Source organism: Clarias gariepinus, chromosome 11, assembly GCF_024256425.1.
Source record: "Clarias gariepinus isolate MV-2021 ecotype Netherlands chromosome 11, CGAR_prim_01v2, whole genome shotgun sequence".
Lineage (NCBI taxonomy): Eukaryota > Metazoa > Chordata > Actinopteri > Siluriformes > Clariidae > Clarias > Clarias gariepinus.
The window spans coordinates 16,705,039-16,722,016 of NC_071110.1; the positions used below are offsets into that span (position 1 = coordinate 16,705,039).

The window sequence follows — 16,978 nt, forward strand, 5'->3', positions numbered from 1 at the left end:
CCACCCCTCTGCCTCTATGCCTGCTCCTTCCGCCCACGGCGTTCAACACCTGCCAATACACCCAGATCGTGACAGCATGACTGTCAGAAAATGGCAAAAAATAATGCAAATAACTGCTGTTTCTAGAGCAAGTTTCTACAGTACATGCAAAAACATACTATAAAAACCAGGAAACAGTAATGAAACAATGCCATTAATTGGTGTAACGATCTTTGCGTAAAATATAGTCTCTGGTATAATTTGTGCAGTTGTATAAGGAAATTAGCTGCTTAGTTTTACTGAACATCCTGTAGAATCATCCACAGTACTTCTAAGTACTTTGACAATCTGCTTTTTTTTTCATGCATGCAAAACCCAGGAAATTTCCTTTTGTTTTGTTTTTTTGTCTGAAAAGTGTTTGGTGCTTTTTTTTTTTCTGACCTCCTAATATTACATATAAAACAAAAAAATTAATTAAACTACATTAAATTTAGTAAGACGTATAAGTGTGAGCTGGGCATCTACCCCAGATGAATGGCGATGCAGGGCAGAGAATCATACACTCATAGTTTCACACTTATTCACACCTAAGAGCAACTGATAATAGCCAAACCATGTTTTTGAGAGACTGGAGGAAACTACAGAACCAGCAAGAACTCCACACTGACATAAACCACACAGCATTAAACTCATGGCAACACTAGTAATAAGTAAATAATTAGTACGATGTAGAAATAATGAATTAACATAAGCTCAATTGTGTTTTAACTAATATAGAGCTCTTTGGATAACAATAACAAAAAGATAATTTAAGGTGTGGAATATCTTTCCTGCTAATGCTCTACTTATACTAAATTATTGTTAAGTTTTAAACATATCCCTAAGGTAACAATGCATGGCAGTGTCAGGCAATGGCCGAAAAACGAAAAAAATAACTTAAGACTATGACTATCTGATTGTCTCATATACCTGTTATTGCATTGTGTTGAGTGCAGGCCATGACAGAGTAATAATACTCAAAGGTATGCATCTCACTTCTGTTTGTCTATTAGCACCAGAAGAAGTTCAGAACAGTCAAATCACACATGGCCTTAAAGATGCTATGCATCTCATCTTATTAAATAATCGACTTCCAAGGCTACATAGTAACATCTCCTTAATAATCTCATAAGGTATATCTAATTTTCTTTCCATCATATATCTTTCAGCAAAAACCCATTCCCATCTTATGTAACATCTTACCTACAGTACCTCTTTCTGATCCAAGTTTACCATTACATGCCCTATTCTGAAGCACTACAGAGTGAAGTGAGATAATTTGGCATGTACAGCTTTAAATACATTCCACATCAAAAATGCTTGAGGATGTCATGGTGTTAAATATATTTAAAGTTGTTCATAAATTTTATCACTTCATTCTGTATCAAAATACAGTGGTGTGAAAAACTATTTGCCCCCTTTCTGATTTCTTATTCTTTTGCATGTTTGTCACTCAAAATGTTTCTGATCATCAAACACATTTAACTATTAGTCAAAGATAACACAAGTAAACACAAAATGCAGTTTTTAAATGATGGTTTTTATTATTTAGGGAGAAAAAAAATCCAAACCTACATGGCCCTGTGTGAAAAAGTAATTGCCCCCTAAACCTAATAACTGGTTGGGCCACCCTTAGCAGCAATAACTGCAATCAAGCATTTGCGATAACTTGCAACGAGTCTTTTACAGCGCTCTGGAGGAATTTTGGCCCACTCATCTTTGCAGAATTGTTGTAATTCAGCTTTATTTGAGGGTTTTCTAGCATGAACCGACTTTTTAAGGTCATGCCACAACATCTCAGTAGGATTCAGGTTAGGACTTTGACTAGGCCAATCCAAAGTCTTTATTTTGTTTTTCTTCAGCCATTCAGAGGTGGATTTGCTGGTGTGTTTTGGGTCATTGTCCTGCTGCAGCACCCAAGATCGCTTCAGCTTGAGTTGACGAACAGATGGCCGGACATTCTCCTTCAGGATTTTTTGGTAGACAGTAGAATTCATGGTTCCATCTATCACAGCAAGCCTTCCAGGTGCTGAAGCAGCAAAACAACCCCAGACCATCACACTACCACCACCATATTTTACTGTTGGTATGATGTTCTTTTTCTGAAATGCTGTGTTACTTTTTACGCCAGATGTAACGGGACACGCACCTTCCAAAAAAGTTCAACTTTTGTCTCGTCGGTCCACAAGGTATTTTCCCAAAAGTCTTGGCAATCATTAAGATGTTTTTTAGCAAAATTGAGACGAGCCTTAATGTTCTTTTTGCTTAAAAGTGGTTTGCGCCTTGGAAATCTGCCATGCAGGCCGTTTTTGCCCAGTCTCTTTCTTATGGTGGAGTCGTGAACACTGACCTTAACTGAGGCAAGTGAGGCCTGCAGTTCTTTAGATGTTGTCCTGGGGTCTTTTGTGGCCTCTCGGATGAGTTCTCTCTGCGCTCTTGGGGTAATTTTAGTCACCCGGCCACTCCTGGGAAGGTTCACCACTGTTCCATGTTTTTGCCATTTGTGGATAGTCCCAAAGCTTTAGAAATGGCTTTATAACCTTTACCAGACTGATAGATCTCAATTACTTTTGTTCTCATTTGTTCCTGAATTTCTTTGGATCTTGGCATGATAGCTTTTGAGGTGCTTTTGGTCTACTTCTCTGTGTCAGGTAGCTCCTATTTAAGTGATTTCTTGATTGAAACAGGTGTGGCAGTAATCAGGCCTGACTACAGAAATTGAACTCAGGTGTGATAAACCACAGTTAAGTTATTTTTTAACAAGGGGGGCAATCACTTTTTCACACAGGGCCATGTAGGTTTGGATTTTTTTTCTCCCTAAATAATAAAAACCATCATTTAAAAAATGCATTTTTTGTTCAATTAGGTTATCTTTGACTAATAGTTAAATGTGTTTGATGATCAGAAACATTTTGTGTGACAAACATGCAAAAGAATAAAAAATCAGGAAGGGGCAAATAGTTTTTCACACCACTGTATGTGAGAGTATGGTTCAAAATATGTCACCTAACAACAAAAGCTCATACACAGGTACTTGTTTAGTGAATGCTCCATAAAATCCCAATGGTAATAATAACTAGATCTTAAAAAAATACTGTTTGGTTTAAAAAGAAATGTGTACAATTACTGATAGTAATCGTAACCTTTTCTGTTAAGAAACATTTAGGAACATTTAGCAATGGTATTTTGAGCGTTAGCGCTTTGGAATAGAATGCTTTCAGGACAAAGTGGTGTGTTTCCAGTTCTTCAGTCGCATGACAAGCTGAATTTTTTTTCGTCCTCATTACGTTTAAGAGGTATTAGATATTATGGTATTAGATAAATAACGTTGGGTTATGCTGTTTATATGAAAAGAATCCATCATGGCATAATGGCCATATCACATCACCCAGGTGTAGATAACATCTGTATAACAGCAAGTTACAGAGGAAATTTAACATTTTACAATTACTGTTGGCCACTACTTAATGAACAGCATGCAATGTAGTGACCAAAATGAACAATCCTGGAAGTCCTGGAATATGCCCCATCAGGGGAAGAAAAAGAAATCCTTGTACATCGGCCACTTTGCATGATGGGTGCATCGCTTAATGCACTTCCCTACTTGCCGTGACGCACCCATCACTCTGGAACAGTCACCAGACCACATGACCCTTTTTCATTGTTCCAAAGTCTACTCTTTACGCTCCCTAGCAAACTGCCTTTTTACCGATATGCCTCATTAACAAGTGGTTTTACCACCCAGCTGTTTGGTCCGAATGCTGCGATTTTATCACATTGTGCATGTGGAAATGACCTTACACAAGTGTGTACGGAAATGCTCTTACTTTACCATATTTCTTTCATATCCTTCCAGGTTTTAAGAATGTGTCAGTTTTTATTATTTTACTTATTTTTCATTCATTGTAATGTTGTCTTTGCTTGATGCAAGTCAATATTTTGATCTTTCTAAAGTAGGGATTTTTTTTAGGTCATTATTGGCAAGAGGATAACATAGATGCTGGTCTCCCAAAACAGCAGAAGCTTTTAAAATCTTAATATTAAGCAACTATAAGGGAACTAATTCAACTGGCCTGCTGCCCACTTAACATTATCCTTTCGCAAGTAGCTGGCACAGGACCCTAGCAATGATTTCTCTTTGAATCACCTTGCGTTATTTATAGGCCTTGTGGCACAAAAAAAAAGCTGAAACTGTGCCATGAGGATCAGACCTGTACTAATTCTGTGGGAAGTCTTCTATTTAAGAACAGAGCTGCATAACAATAGTGTTCCAGAGTCGTTATAACTAAATACTTTATTCTTAGAGCAAATCATGTGATTTAGAGTAAATGATGTCCTTAGTCAAATAACAAATTAGAAAATTGCTCCTGAATACATAACTAAATGTTGTCAAAATATACTGGCAAAAGAATAACTGAATCACAAAAACTAAAACTACTGTAACACTCATTAAAGCATTTTATCTAAGCTTTATGCAAGCTCTTTTACATGCGACAATTCCTAGAGTGAGCTGTGTTTGAAATGTTCAGAAAAGTTGCTTAATAAGCAACTTTTAACCTGATAACACTTGATGCTATTAACTTTACTCGTCTGCACAGTAAACAGTCTCAGAGCATTAGACATCATATAATACAATAACAATGCTGGTGGACGTTACTTTTTAAAGTAACTAATTACATTACAAAATTACTGTCATTAAAAAGTAATCAGTTACATCACAGCGTTACTTTCTGATAAAAGTAACTAGTTAGAGTGCTTTTCCATTGCAGAAAATGAAAACTCTTTTGTGATTCCTCATGCATGTTGTTTTAGTAAAGACCTTTATAATTATTCTACCAAAAAGTTTGGCCCATAATCTGTTAACTACTATTACCGCTATCTCACCTACGCAGTTTCTCGTGGTGGCCGTAAGTACAGTTCATCATGATTCATGCGCTGTGATTAGGTTTCCATCTTTCCGCGCATCGGTCCTCGCATAGTCAAACCGCATAGGTTTGACTATGAGCATAGGTTTGACTATGAGCATAGGTTTAACAAGAACACTTGTGTACACCTGCTCATTTACGCTTTTAACCAATTAGACAATAAAGTGGCTTCGGCGCAGTGACACAATCATGCAGATACAGATTAAGAAAGTTAGTTAATGTTCACATCAAATGTCAGAATAGTTAAAAATGTTCTGTGACTTTAACTGTGGCATAGACGTTGGTACCAGATGGACTGGTTTGAGTAGTTTATTAACTGCTGATGTCCTGAGTCCTTTTTACACACAACAATTCCAGTGATGTTCAAAAAACATCCTGTATGTGATGAATCCAAAGACTGAAAAGAATTAGTTGATGAGTAAGACCAGATGAGAACGTCTACACTGGTCTAAGCTGACAGGAATGTTATAGTAACTGAGCAGCCTTTAAAATGCTGGGTGAGCAGAAAAGCATCTCAAAACACACAACACAACCAACACCACAAAGATCACAGGGCACCAATGTCTTTAACTGGATATTTATGGTTTATCTGTGACCATGATGAAAAGTGTCAGATTAATGTTATCTTGCCTGGCAGGAGTTAAATGCTAAAATTATGCCATGCTAAGAGGCTTTTCTGCTCAACACATTTGTAAAGAGTCATTATACAGTATAAAATACTATTACTGTTGTTTATTCAATGTTCTTTTGTTTTTTTGTACCATTCTGCGTACATTCTAGAAACAGTAGTGTGTGAGATCAGCAGATTTTGAAATACCTGAAGCAGTCCATCTGGTACCAGTGTCCATGCCGCAACTGAAGTCACAAAAATCACACTTTTCCTATTTATATATGATAGGGACATTGACTTAAGCTCTCGATCTGTATCAGCACGATTTTTGCATTGCACTCGTAAAACACAATGGCTGATTAGATTAATGTACTGTAAATAAATTTAAATGATTTATTTAACTATATTAATAGACTGGTGTACATAATGTACAGGTGTTTTTAATAACGAGACTATCGTAGTGTGTTACATTTAAGCCTGACAAGACTAGTTAGTTGTATGCGTAACACTGGAATAAAAATTTATCTGGTTTTGGTTCATATTTTAGAAGTTTATTGAAGTCGGATGATGTTGTCACAAACAAGGACATGCATGATCATCTCTGGTCAAATGGGACTCAAACTGTCGCAGTCTCTTGGCATTAACGCAATTTAGATATTCAATACTGTCTTGTGTGGCTGCTTGTTTCATGCTTCGGTGGTGAGGCGGCAGAGTGTCTACAAAGCCCAGGGCTGTCGTCCTGCTAGGAGAATTAATGATTTAAATTTTAAGTGCCGCGTTTACCATGTAAATCCTTAGTTATAGTGGCAAGGCAGTTGCAGATGAGCCCTTGTTCTTTGGAAATTAGCATTAATACCAAGCCCTTTACGTAGCTATACGCTGAGGTCAGAACAGGTTACAACAACGTAATGGGGGCTGAAGACCCGTGCAATAGAGTGAGCAAAGAAAGAAGGACATGTGACATCAGTATCAGTTTAAATCTTTTTTTGCAGCAACAAGTTTTTGCAATAACATGTTACTTCTTTTTTGTGGCTATGCATGGTTTAACAGTTCAAGAATACATATTTAGAGAAGCGCACGGTCATGCCACTCTGTCTACTGTCACAGACACAGAAAGATGCCGACACTTACTGTAAAAATAATTCCAAGCGAGGGGTGACATCATAGGTACAGGAGAAATAAAAATAGTTCAGTAATGTCATTTACAATGTGATACAGAAGATCGCAATATCACTGATCAATATCACTGAGCCAGACATTGGCATTATGGAACACATGAAACTTATGATAGGTTTTTGTCAAGTGGTAACCTTATAAAATTCAGCTCAAAAATAGCTCAATAATAATGGACCTTGCCCATGTGTATGTTTGCATGCCATCTTTGTGTGTGTAGTTTCTCTTATATTTGTGATCAAGTTTGCATTTTTGTTTATCTGATTATACGTACTTATGTAAATTAATTAGCTTTCCACTGCAGGTTTTTTCATGAGATTAGTGTTGAGTTTCATTGAAGGTCAATGCGGTCAAGGTCAAGAATGATAGGTGAATTCTGTCCAAATGTCAGCATACCATAGATACCATAAAAATAAGAAGTGAACACAAAAATATGCTCACTCTTCCGCTGTTCTAATTTTATACAGTTCTAATTTTAGGAAGAGCTATCTTCTCTATTTAATACTATATAAGAGGATTTCTGAGAAGAGCGTGTTACAACCAGCTATACCACACTGTTTCAACAGAAGGAGCAAACAGACCCATATTTGTAGGCTTAATGGTGCAATGGTGACTTTTTACGCCTCACTTGTACAAATGACCATGTAAAATACGTAGAATACAGTTAAAAAACAAACAATAAAGGGATTGCTCTGCGGCTATATCAAAAGTCTATTACTGTAAGTCTTAGATCTTCACTGGAATCAGTGCACAAATAACCATAACACCACACCATGGCCACCATGTACCCCAATTTAAATGTAAAATTCAAATCTTACCAAATTCAAATTAAATTCAAATATGCTTTGTCACATACACAGCCATACACAGCACGGCCCTGTTGGGCCCTTTAGTAAGGCCCTCAACCCTCAACTGCTCGCATGTATAATGAGATAAAAATGTAAGTCGCTCTGGAAAAGGGCGTCTGCCAAATGCCTAAAAAGTAAATGTAAATGCAGTGAAATGCAATTCCCATCACCCTAAGGTTGTATGACTATAGAGGTATAACAGTGGTTAATTGATTGTTAAAAATACAAAAATATATATTTTTTTTAACCTCACAAAGTCAGGATGCCAAAATTTAGGTATTAAAATTCAGTTCTTCCCACCTGGGATATCATGAAAAGAGTACTGCGGTCCGTTTCTCGATGAACTTTAAAATGTGCTCCCTTTTCCCTATTCACTGTGAAGTCTACTTCGCAGGGAACTACTTCTAGACTACTTCTAAACAATCTAAATGCAGCACTTCTAAATAACTGGATTTCTCTTAAAGCACTGGAAAAAAATGTTATGCTCTAAAATCCGGCCCTTTAATTCACATAAAAACGCGATGGTTTCCCGTTCCCCTACGCTCGGTAATGCAAATACAGTCACGTTTAGTATCAAGATGGGATTAATTTCCCTAACAACAGTAACAACAAACATGCTGTTGACTCTTTGTTGAATTTATCCTGCTTAAAGATAATGATAACAGTAATAACTTTGTATAGCAAAAAGAAAAACAAGTTGAGTACAGTGAGTATAGTACAATGGTAGATGAAGGTGAAATTCAATGTTCTAATGACACTGATTTTCAATGACAGTCAAGGTAATAAGAATAATTTGTTTTAATTAGGCATTTTTTATATTGTTATACAACAATCATATTGAGTGTGCTGTACTTTTTTCTTCGAAAATTGCTGGACCTGGGCATGACATTGTAGTGAAAATTTGCAATTCACTTGGAAATTCCCCTTTTTTTTAGGCCTTTTTGTGCAGAGGTGCACACCACAGCTTCAAAAAGTAAAAGTCCTGCCACATATTTGTTCCATTCATTATCTAAAGCAGCTGATTCTACTTAGCACAACTCTTCAGCAAGACTGGAAAGAACTAATTAGTGACATCAACTGTTTTTTGAACAGGGAGAACTATAAAACATACAGTAGCATAAGTTGTCTTAAGCCTTATGGACACCACTGTAAATATATACAATATATGTATATGTATATGCATATGTGTGGATAGAGAAATAAAAGAAATGTGTGATGGTAGTGGTATCAAAAAAGTAAGGGTGCAAAGTCAGAGGGGGCACCTTGTCGCAGAGTGTACTTCCAGTGAAGCAAGCTTAATTTATTTAATTTTTTTGCATTTTTATTTTTTTTTGTAAGACATACCACCACTAATCCCAAGAATGTTATTAAGGATAACAGCAAGAAGAAAAGGGAGCTACTTTCAGTACTTTAGCTACTTTAGTTTTTAAAGCAGCTGTTGCCAAGAGGTCTCATAAATTAAGGGTAAGTAAAGGTTAAATGTCTATTAATTTCATATTTTACTTTATTTACATGTCTTTTCTATATGTTTTCATTGTTTTTATATGTCAATAAATTTTATATATTTAAGCTGTATTAAATAGGTGCTATATAAGAAAAAAACAGCAACAAGTTGATTACTTTCAGTATAGTAAGTAGTAAGATGTTAAATTATTTCCACGTTAGATGGTGTCAAGCTTAGAGTGCATGTATACATCTGATGCGAGCGTAAAGAAGACAAAGCAGCAAAAATAATAAGCAGTGCAAATTCAACATCCTGTAGGTTTCACATCATGTTTCTTGTTGCTGCTTGATGAAATTAATTAATGAAATAAATTCAATCCTGTTACTGAACGCGACTGTATTTGCACTACCGAACATAGTGAACAGAAAAAGCATTGTTATCGTGTCTGAATAAAAGATCACAGTGATAGCGATTCCATCAGACATAATGCTTTTTGTGCCACTTCACTGTCAATCCAGGCAGTTTGTTAGATGTGTCAGCAAGTCGTTCCCTGCAAATAAGAGTGCACAGTGAGCAGGGAGACAGGAGCACACTTTAATTACACTGTGAAACTGACCTTAGCTCTCGACAATCCATTGATTTAGAATTGAAAAGATTATTTAACAACACAAACCAGAAAATCAGTGATCTTGCTCATGATTTAGACATGTCACACACATGCACTGCTTTGTCCAACACACTTTTCTTTTAATGACGCAATATCTATTGATCTTTCGCATGGGTGCCAAAACCACATTTAAAAAACAGTCACAGAGGCATTTTCCGCTAGAAAACACATCTATTAAACTCTATTTCATCTTAAGCCATTCTGAATCTCACCTATCTCACCTACGTGGTTTCGCGCGGTGGCCATACAGTAAGTACGGTTTATCATAATTCACCGCAAGTTTTTGGCGCTGTGAGTACATTTCCATCTTTCCATCTTTTTAAACATGTTTAATTTTTTGCCGGTCCTCGCAAAAAAAAAAAATACAAGTTGATTTTTCTAAAAAGAAAACCAATTAATCTTTGTTTCTCTTATATATTTTACACTGCCGATTACTCGATTAATCGATTACATTTTTGGCAGAATACTTGATTACTAAAATATCCAATAGCTACAGCCCTAGTTGAATCCCAAATGCCTCTCTCACCCTTGATGAAAGGCACTACTTGGGTGTGTAACAAGGGATTTTACACCCTATATAGTGCAATAGTGCACATTTTACACTATTTGGGATTTAAACTCAATTAAATCCCAAATAGGTTGGGATCTATCCTTTAACATCATCTCATTTGCAACAGGGGCACTGAATGAGCTAACGCTATCTCTAGCAAATGCCACCAAATCCAGGATGAATATTTACATTTTTACACCCTCCAAGGTAACCATGAAATGATAATAAATCACACTTCTGCAAATTAAATTAGCTTCTTAATGTATTTTCACATGCTCCTTTTTCTTTTGAACAATTCACAAAGTCCACCACAACATACTTTCTATGAAAATGAACAGTACAACAGAAGCTATCAATTGCTAGGTCACTCTTTTATCTGTGTGACAAAGCATCAGGTACAGTAATTTGGTTGGTAATCAGGCAATCAGATAACCTTAGTTATTTTTTTCAGGTCCTGAAATACGTTGAACAATGAAAATACATGGTAGCATAATGCCACATAACGATTCCTCAGCCATCTGCTGTAGTCACGTGTCTGCAAGAGGTCAATAAGGAGTTCTTACAACATCTTTACTGCATAACGTCTAGTTCCACAAAGCAAACCTCAGCCACTAAGCAGCTCGCTCCTGCAAATCTTTGACATGCTCGTACTGCTTTTTTTCCCTTTTAGCTGCTGCTTGACTGAATGGCTTGGCAAACTGTAATTGTCTAGTAATTTGTGACCTGAAGGAATTATTTTTTCACTTGTTTAAGCAACATATGTGGCTTTACTAGTGCAATATATATATATTCAATTTAGCAGATCTTCCTCTTGAAATTAAGCTGAATTAAAATTAATTACCCACGTATCAAAAAGCCTGGATAAAAGTAAACGAGTATTTAATGCGAACAAGAAGATGACACACAAGAAATCTCCATGTCGGTTTTCTAGAGAAGGACTGAAGGCCCAAAAAAAGTGAGTGCATCACTTTTTATACAGGTTTTAAAAAAAAAAAAAAACAGTCACAAGTGCTTCTGTTTCAAGTTTCCTTATCTTTGCTCCTTGCCCAACCCTGTTTGTACCCCACCAGACCTTTGCCTGTCCACTCCTTTGCCTGCAAGCTTGCTTAACAAAGCTTTTGTTTACCTGCAAATGCATCTGTTCTACCACCTAACATGACAATGCTAAAAATAACCTGTTTGGAAAAATACTGGCTTGTATTTGGGTGTGGTTCCTGTCAGTCATTTTATAGACACTATACACCTCAGGCCACCATAGCTCTTGGGGGCAGAGTCATGTCAAAGTGCACAGTAATAATGGTTAGAGAGCTAATTTTAGAGAAAGACTAACCTTTTGCCTAATGCAACTTTAATGTCACTAGCTAGGAAAATGTTGCAGTTGTGCTGAAGGGAACACATGTTTTAATTTTATATGAATCACTATAAGGTCAGATGACAAATTCATCGTGCTGGAATTTGTCCCACGTTTTTTTAAAAGGTGTTCAAAATAAATTTACACACAGAACTGTATACGCAATTTGAAATGCAAACAAAATAACACGGTACCACCTGTCCAGATTGTGATGTCGTTTGTAATTGTATGCTATACATGAAATCCCACTGAATAGTACTGCATTTCCTGTGCTAATGTAAAACGGCTGTTTTAGTTTTAGTATTTATTATATTGGTAATTTCTAATGAAAGGTGACCTGCATTACACTGTGATAACTAATCCAGCAACGGTTTATAAAGATGGAGCTTGCCAAGTTTTTGTAACACATTCTGACCAGCCGGGAAGGACCTTTGATAAAATAAACCTGCTCTTTATACACTTTCCCGAAAGATGCTGTCATGATGACACTAAGAGCCCTTTCTGAGAGACTACAGATTACGCTTCAGCAAAGAAGGTGTTTAGTTACACGGACAAATTCAGAGAAATACTACAGTATAGTCTGCATTAACTCATTAACAGTGAGTGATTGTATAAAACTACTCAAAATACAGAGAGGAGGGGAATATTTATACTGCATGCTGCCTCTTCAGCTATTTGGAATGTCAGCTGTATTTGTCTAATCGACAACCGCCTTGCAGAGGCTGCGGTGTTTACATATTACAGTGGAATGAACTGGATATCAAATGTCACTAATCCCATCCATATTAATGTTATGTGAGACAGTAAACGACAGGAACATGCTATAATAAATACAGGTCCAAAAGATTTACTAGTAAGGCCTTATTTTGGACAGTAACATTTTATCATTGTTATTATTTGTGAGTACCCTAAGCAGCAAAACAAGCTCTGTATTCCGGTATCAAATTACAAGTTATCAACTGGTATGAGCATAGTGTTACATTTGATAAAAATCCCTTACGATGCCCTAATACTGCTGTGGTAAAGAGTTTCCCTTACACAGCCTGGTGTACAAAACAGACATTAGCTTCCCATAACACCGTCATTAAGCAGGCGGGTAGCAGCGGTGGAAACATGTTATTGGTCCTTTAGGCCATTACTCTCTTTAGCTCGTCACTCTTTTAATGTTCACCCTTATCTCCCATCCTCAAGTGGGCAATTACAGCTGCCTCCAAGGGATTGATTAAACGTCTGAAGGCTTTGCTCACAAAGCCAAGTGAGAGCTCATGACAGGTTCATGTAGTAAATCAGTGTTGGCTCAAATTGCTGGTCTCCTCAAAAAGTTCAAGGCAGCACACCGGACTGCAGAGACATAATTTTCTAAGATGTCATAAAAATAGAAGTCAATGATCCATAATATGACAAAACAGCTGAGCTGAAGCCCAAAAGCAGGTACTCTTTGCTTAAATTTTTTTTTATCCTTTCTTGCTTGCTAACAAGGACAAAAACACAACCATTATAAATTATTAAATAAATACATAAATGAATTAATAAATAAGTGAATAAATAAATAAAGGAAGGAACAATCCTGATCTGTACCTGTTCATCTTGGGACTTATGTCTGGAATCAAATATCTGATCTGACTGTACATCATGCAGCAACAGCCTCTTGTTGAATATATATATATATATATATATTCAGAAACTGAATGTTAGTTGAAGAACAAACAAAACAAACCATTTACTCATCTCATCTTCTATACCACTTTATCCTGTATTCAGAGTCGAGGGGACCTGGAGCCTATCCCAGGAGGTTTAGGGCTCGAGGCAGGGTACACCCTGGACAGGGTGCCAATCCATCGCAGGGCACACACACATACACACATTCACACACTCATTCGCACACTATGGGCAATTTGGGAACGCCAATTAGCCTAACCTGCATATCTTTGGACTGTGGGAGGAAACCGGAGTACGCAGAGGAAACCCACCAAGCACGGGGAGAACATGCAAACTTCATGCACACAGAGACGGGAATGTTCTAACCACTATACCACCGTGCAGCCCAAAACAAACCAGTGAATTGCAAATCCCATTTTTACTGGAAGGTCTAGAGGATTTCACCTATCTTAATGTCCCTGATGTCTGTTTTACAGTTTCACTGACAATGTCATATTTCATCATCAGCCCATATCTGGAGCATATTACATAATCTACATGAACGCACAGCCTTTTCATGAGATTAACAGTTTTAAACAACTATCGAACTAAATAACTAAACGAATGCACCAAAAAAGAGAAAAGAACACGTAAGTAGAAACAGTTTAAAAGCCTTCACACAGCACTGAAGGTGTTCCTGCGGAAGCATCTCGCTGCAGCCTGACTTTAAGACCATGCTCTATAAACTTACAGTACACACTTCCCTGCAAAGTCTGAGGAGAAAAATAAATGTCTCATTTTAAACTGAGGACTTACTTTCTTTCATGTTGCGACAGACAGTCCGGACGTACATACGGCACAATGCTGGTTTCCTGCCACCCGGAGCTTCTGTACTTCCAAAGTAACACAGACAGCGAGAGAATGTGAGAGCGCGCGCGCGGTAGTGACCGTGGCGCACGCGATCTTCATAACAGAACTAGAGCACGGACGGCGTCCCTCCCTCAGGCGCGTGCATGAGGACCCTCACATGATGGCGCCAATTCCGTAAGTTCTCTCTCCTCATCTCTCCCGTCTAACTACATGAAACAAATATTGAACTCGTAGTTAGTATACTGTATATACACTACCCGTCAAAAGTTTGGACACACCTTCTAACTCAGTGGTATTTCCTGCTTGTAATTTAGTTTAACATTGTAAAACAATGCTGAAGGCACCCAAATACAGTTGATATTGAGATGTGTCTGCTACGTACAGTATGCTCTGTAAAGCCTTCATAACGACTCTAATTTGAGGTGCTGTTTCATTATGGTGCTTGATGAGTTTTACAAATGCACTTAACACTGTTCATGCAACTATTCCAAAACAGCTGACCTTTGTGTCATAAAATAACAACTGGATGTTGTTAGTTACCTAATGCCATACCTGTTACATTATAGTAAAAAAAAAAAAAACATTATTGTTTTAAAATTTAGAAAATAAATCCAAACTTTTGACTGTTAATGCATCCAGTGTATAGGGTTGTGAGGGGTCTAGAGCCTATCCCTGGAGACATCCATTGCAATCATCACAGGGCACACACACACACACACACACACACACACACACACAACAGGGAATTTGGGAACGTCAGTTAAACTAATCAGCATGTCTTTGGGAGAAAACCTGAAATTCTCTGAGGAAACTCACTAAGCAAGGTGAGAACTTGCAAACTTCACACAAACAGATCTAAGCCAGGAATTGACCCTTCAACCCTGGAGGTGTGAGGCCACAGTGCTAACCACTACACTATTGTTCCTTTTACAGGTATGAGAGAGAGAGAGAGAGAGAATGTGAAGCCATATCTATATATACTTGTTATTAATGTAAAGCATAATTAAGCACAAGCCATCAAATGGAATTCCAAAAGCCCTAATGGAAATGCTTGTCCCATATGTCAAGTCATTCCTGCTACTAATTTGTATGCCAGAACTACCCTTAGAACATTCTTCAAACATGTTCAGACATTTCACCTTGCTGTGACCCATGTGTAATCAATTCCTTCGCTGATTACAATGGGGTAAGGTTTTCTGATATTGTGTGAACTTTCTCATGCCTCCATGCCCATAAAAGAAACCCCTTTTTTTGCGCTTTCTGATTCCTTATATGGTAATACTTCCTATAGCCAGTGTTCAGATGCATATACAGTACAAACAAATATCTCTTGTCACCTGGAACCCTTATGTCTAACCACAAAAAAGCTATGTGTTTCCTATCGTCTTCTTATCTCCAGGTCTTTCTTTGATTTATATATTATTGACTTGTTCTTTGGTGTGAGACAAAGAAAAAAAAAAAAAAATTGAGAACTTTAGACACATTATGCGTGCATGTGTGTTTGTCCCTCTTCCCAGATTCAGGGCTGACTGGTTAGCGTATTGAGATGCAGCGGACAAAACAAGCAAAAATTCTTCCTCTTTGAGTTCATATTAAAACTTTGGGCACTTAAGTCTAACATCATAATACCTAATATTTGTGTATATTGTGCATCTGCAACCGCATACTCCAGATCCACAGAACGACAAAGATAGGTTTGTAAATTCTATCTCTTTCTGGCAGTTAACTCACATTTAGAGCAATTTGTGAATACAAGAACCAACATGCTCCCCCGTCAGTGTTTTACAAAACTGTCATGAAATGATTCTCCCATGAGATAACATGTACAATAGTACAGGATAAAACCATGCCCATCTATCTCAGCACCGCTCCATCTCTTAAGTAAACATCATTAAAGATAACACCACGCCATATCTTTTAATGCAAAGCAACAGAAGTAATAAAATGATTATAATATTATGACCTTTGTTAGGAACTTTCAAATTTATCATATAAAAAAGGTATACTGAAAGATTTTGATATTTATGTAGAATAACTAGACATACTGTGATAGCTATCAGACTTATTTTTATATTGCTATTATAATTTTAATATACTGTTATGTAAACATTACAAATAATAAATAAAAAAAATTAAAAATTAATTTTGAATTTATAATTGTGGAGTTGAAGTCAACAAAGGGAATGCATATCAGCTTTGCAGTAGACAGCGTCTGTTCCTCTGTTCTTTTATGTGTTCATTTATTCTTAATTTGCAAATTAATCCCTAGCACTCACTCACCTCGTAGAGTAAAATTCAGTCCTGATAAAATCCAGGTAATATGAGATCCATCAGTACCAATGTTCTGCCCCAGAGCATCAGTGACGAAATCCAATTATGCCATTATCTCCACCAAGGTCAGGCCCATAAAGTACCTGAGATGTTTATATGAGGAGGACCTGTCTACAATTTATCTACATGCCAGGATAGGATAGATTTTCATTTTTGCCATAAGATTGATCATGAGGTCAGTGCAAGAAAAAAAGGGCTAATCAATTTTCATGATGTCATTTTTGGTAGTCGAAAGATTAGCAAATCATTTAAATTTATATTTATTACAATGGTAGACACTTTCATGTAAAAGAACAAGTCATGGTTGAAGGCCTTGTTGAAGGGCCCAACAGTAGCTCACTGGTGGTCTTTAGTTCTGAATGAACAATCTGACTAGCTCAGAGCTAACAGTACCCATTTATCAAAAATGTTTTTCTAGGAAATGTTCCACTTTGCATCAGCATCTTTCCATCTTTGTCCAGCACAATAAAGCTTATTATAGTGATTGAGTCAAATGTGGCTGGGGATTTTCAGTACCAATATGCTTGCTTTCAGTTTACATTTACATTAAGTT

At 37.0% G+C, this 16,978-nt stretch overlaps 1 protein-coding gene across 1 annotated transcript in view; it reads right to left on the reverse strand.

Moving 5' to 3' along the window:
- gpr4 (G protein-coupled receptor 4) overlaps positions 1 to 14,197 on the reverse strand; it is a 30,149-nt gene extending 15,952 nt beyond the window's left edge. The window contains exon 1 of the mRNA XM_053507913.1: positions 14,041 to 14,197. The gene's annotated coding sequence lies outside the window, so the exon portion shown is untranslated. The remainder of the gene's footprint in view (positions 1 to 14,040) is intronic.
- Positions 14,198 to 16,978: the final 2,781 nt, after the last annotated feature.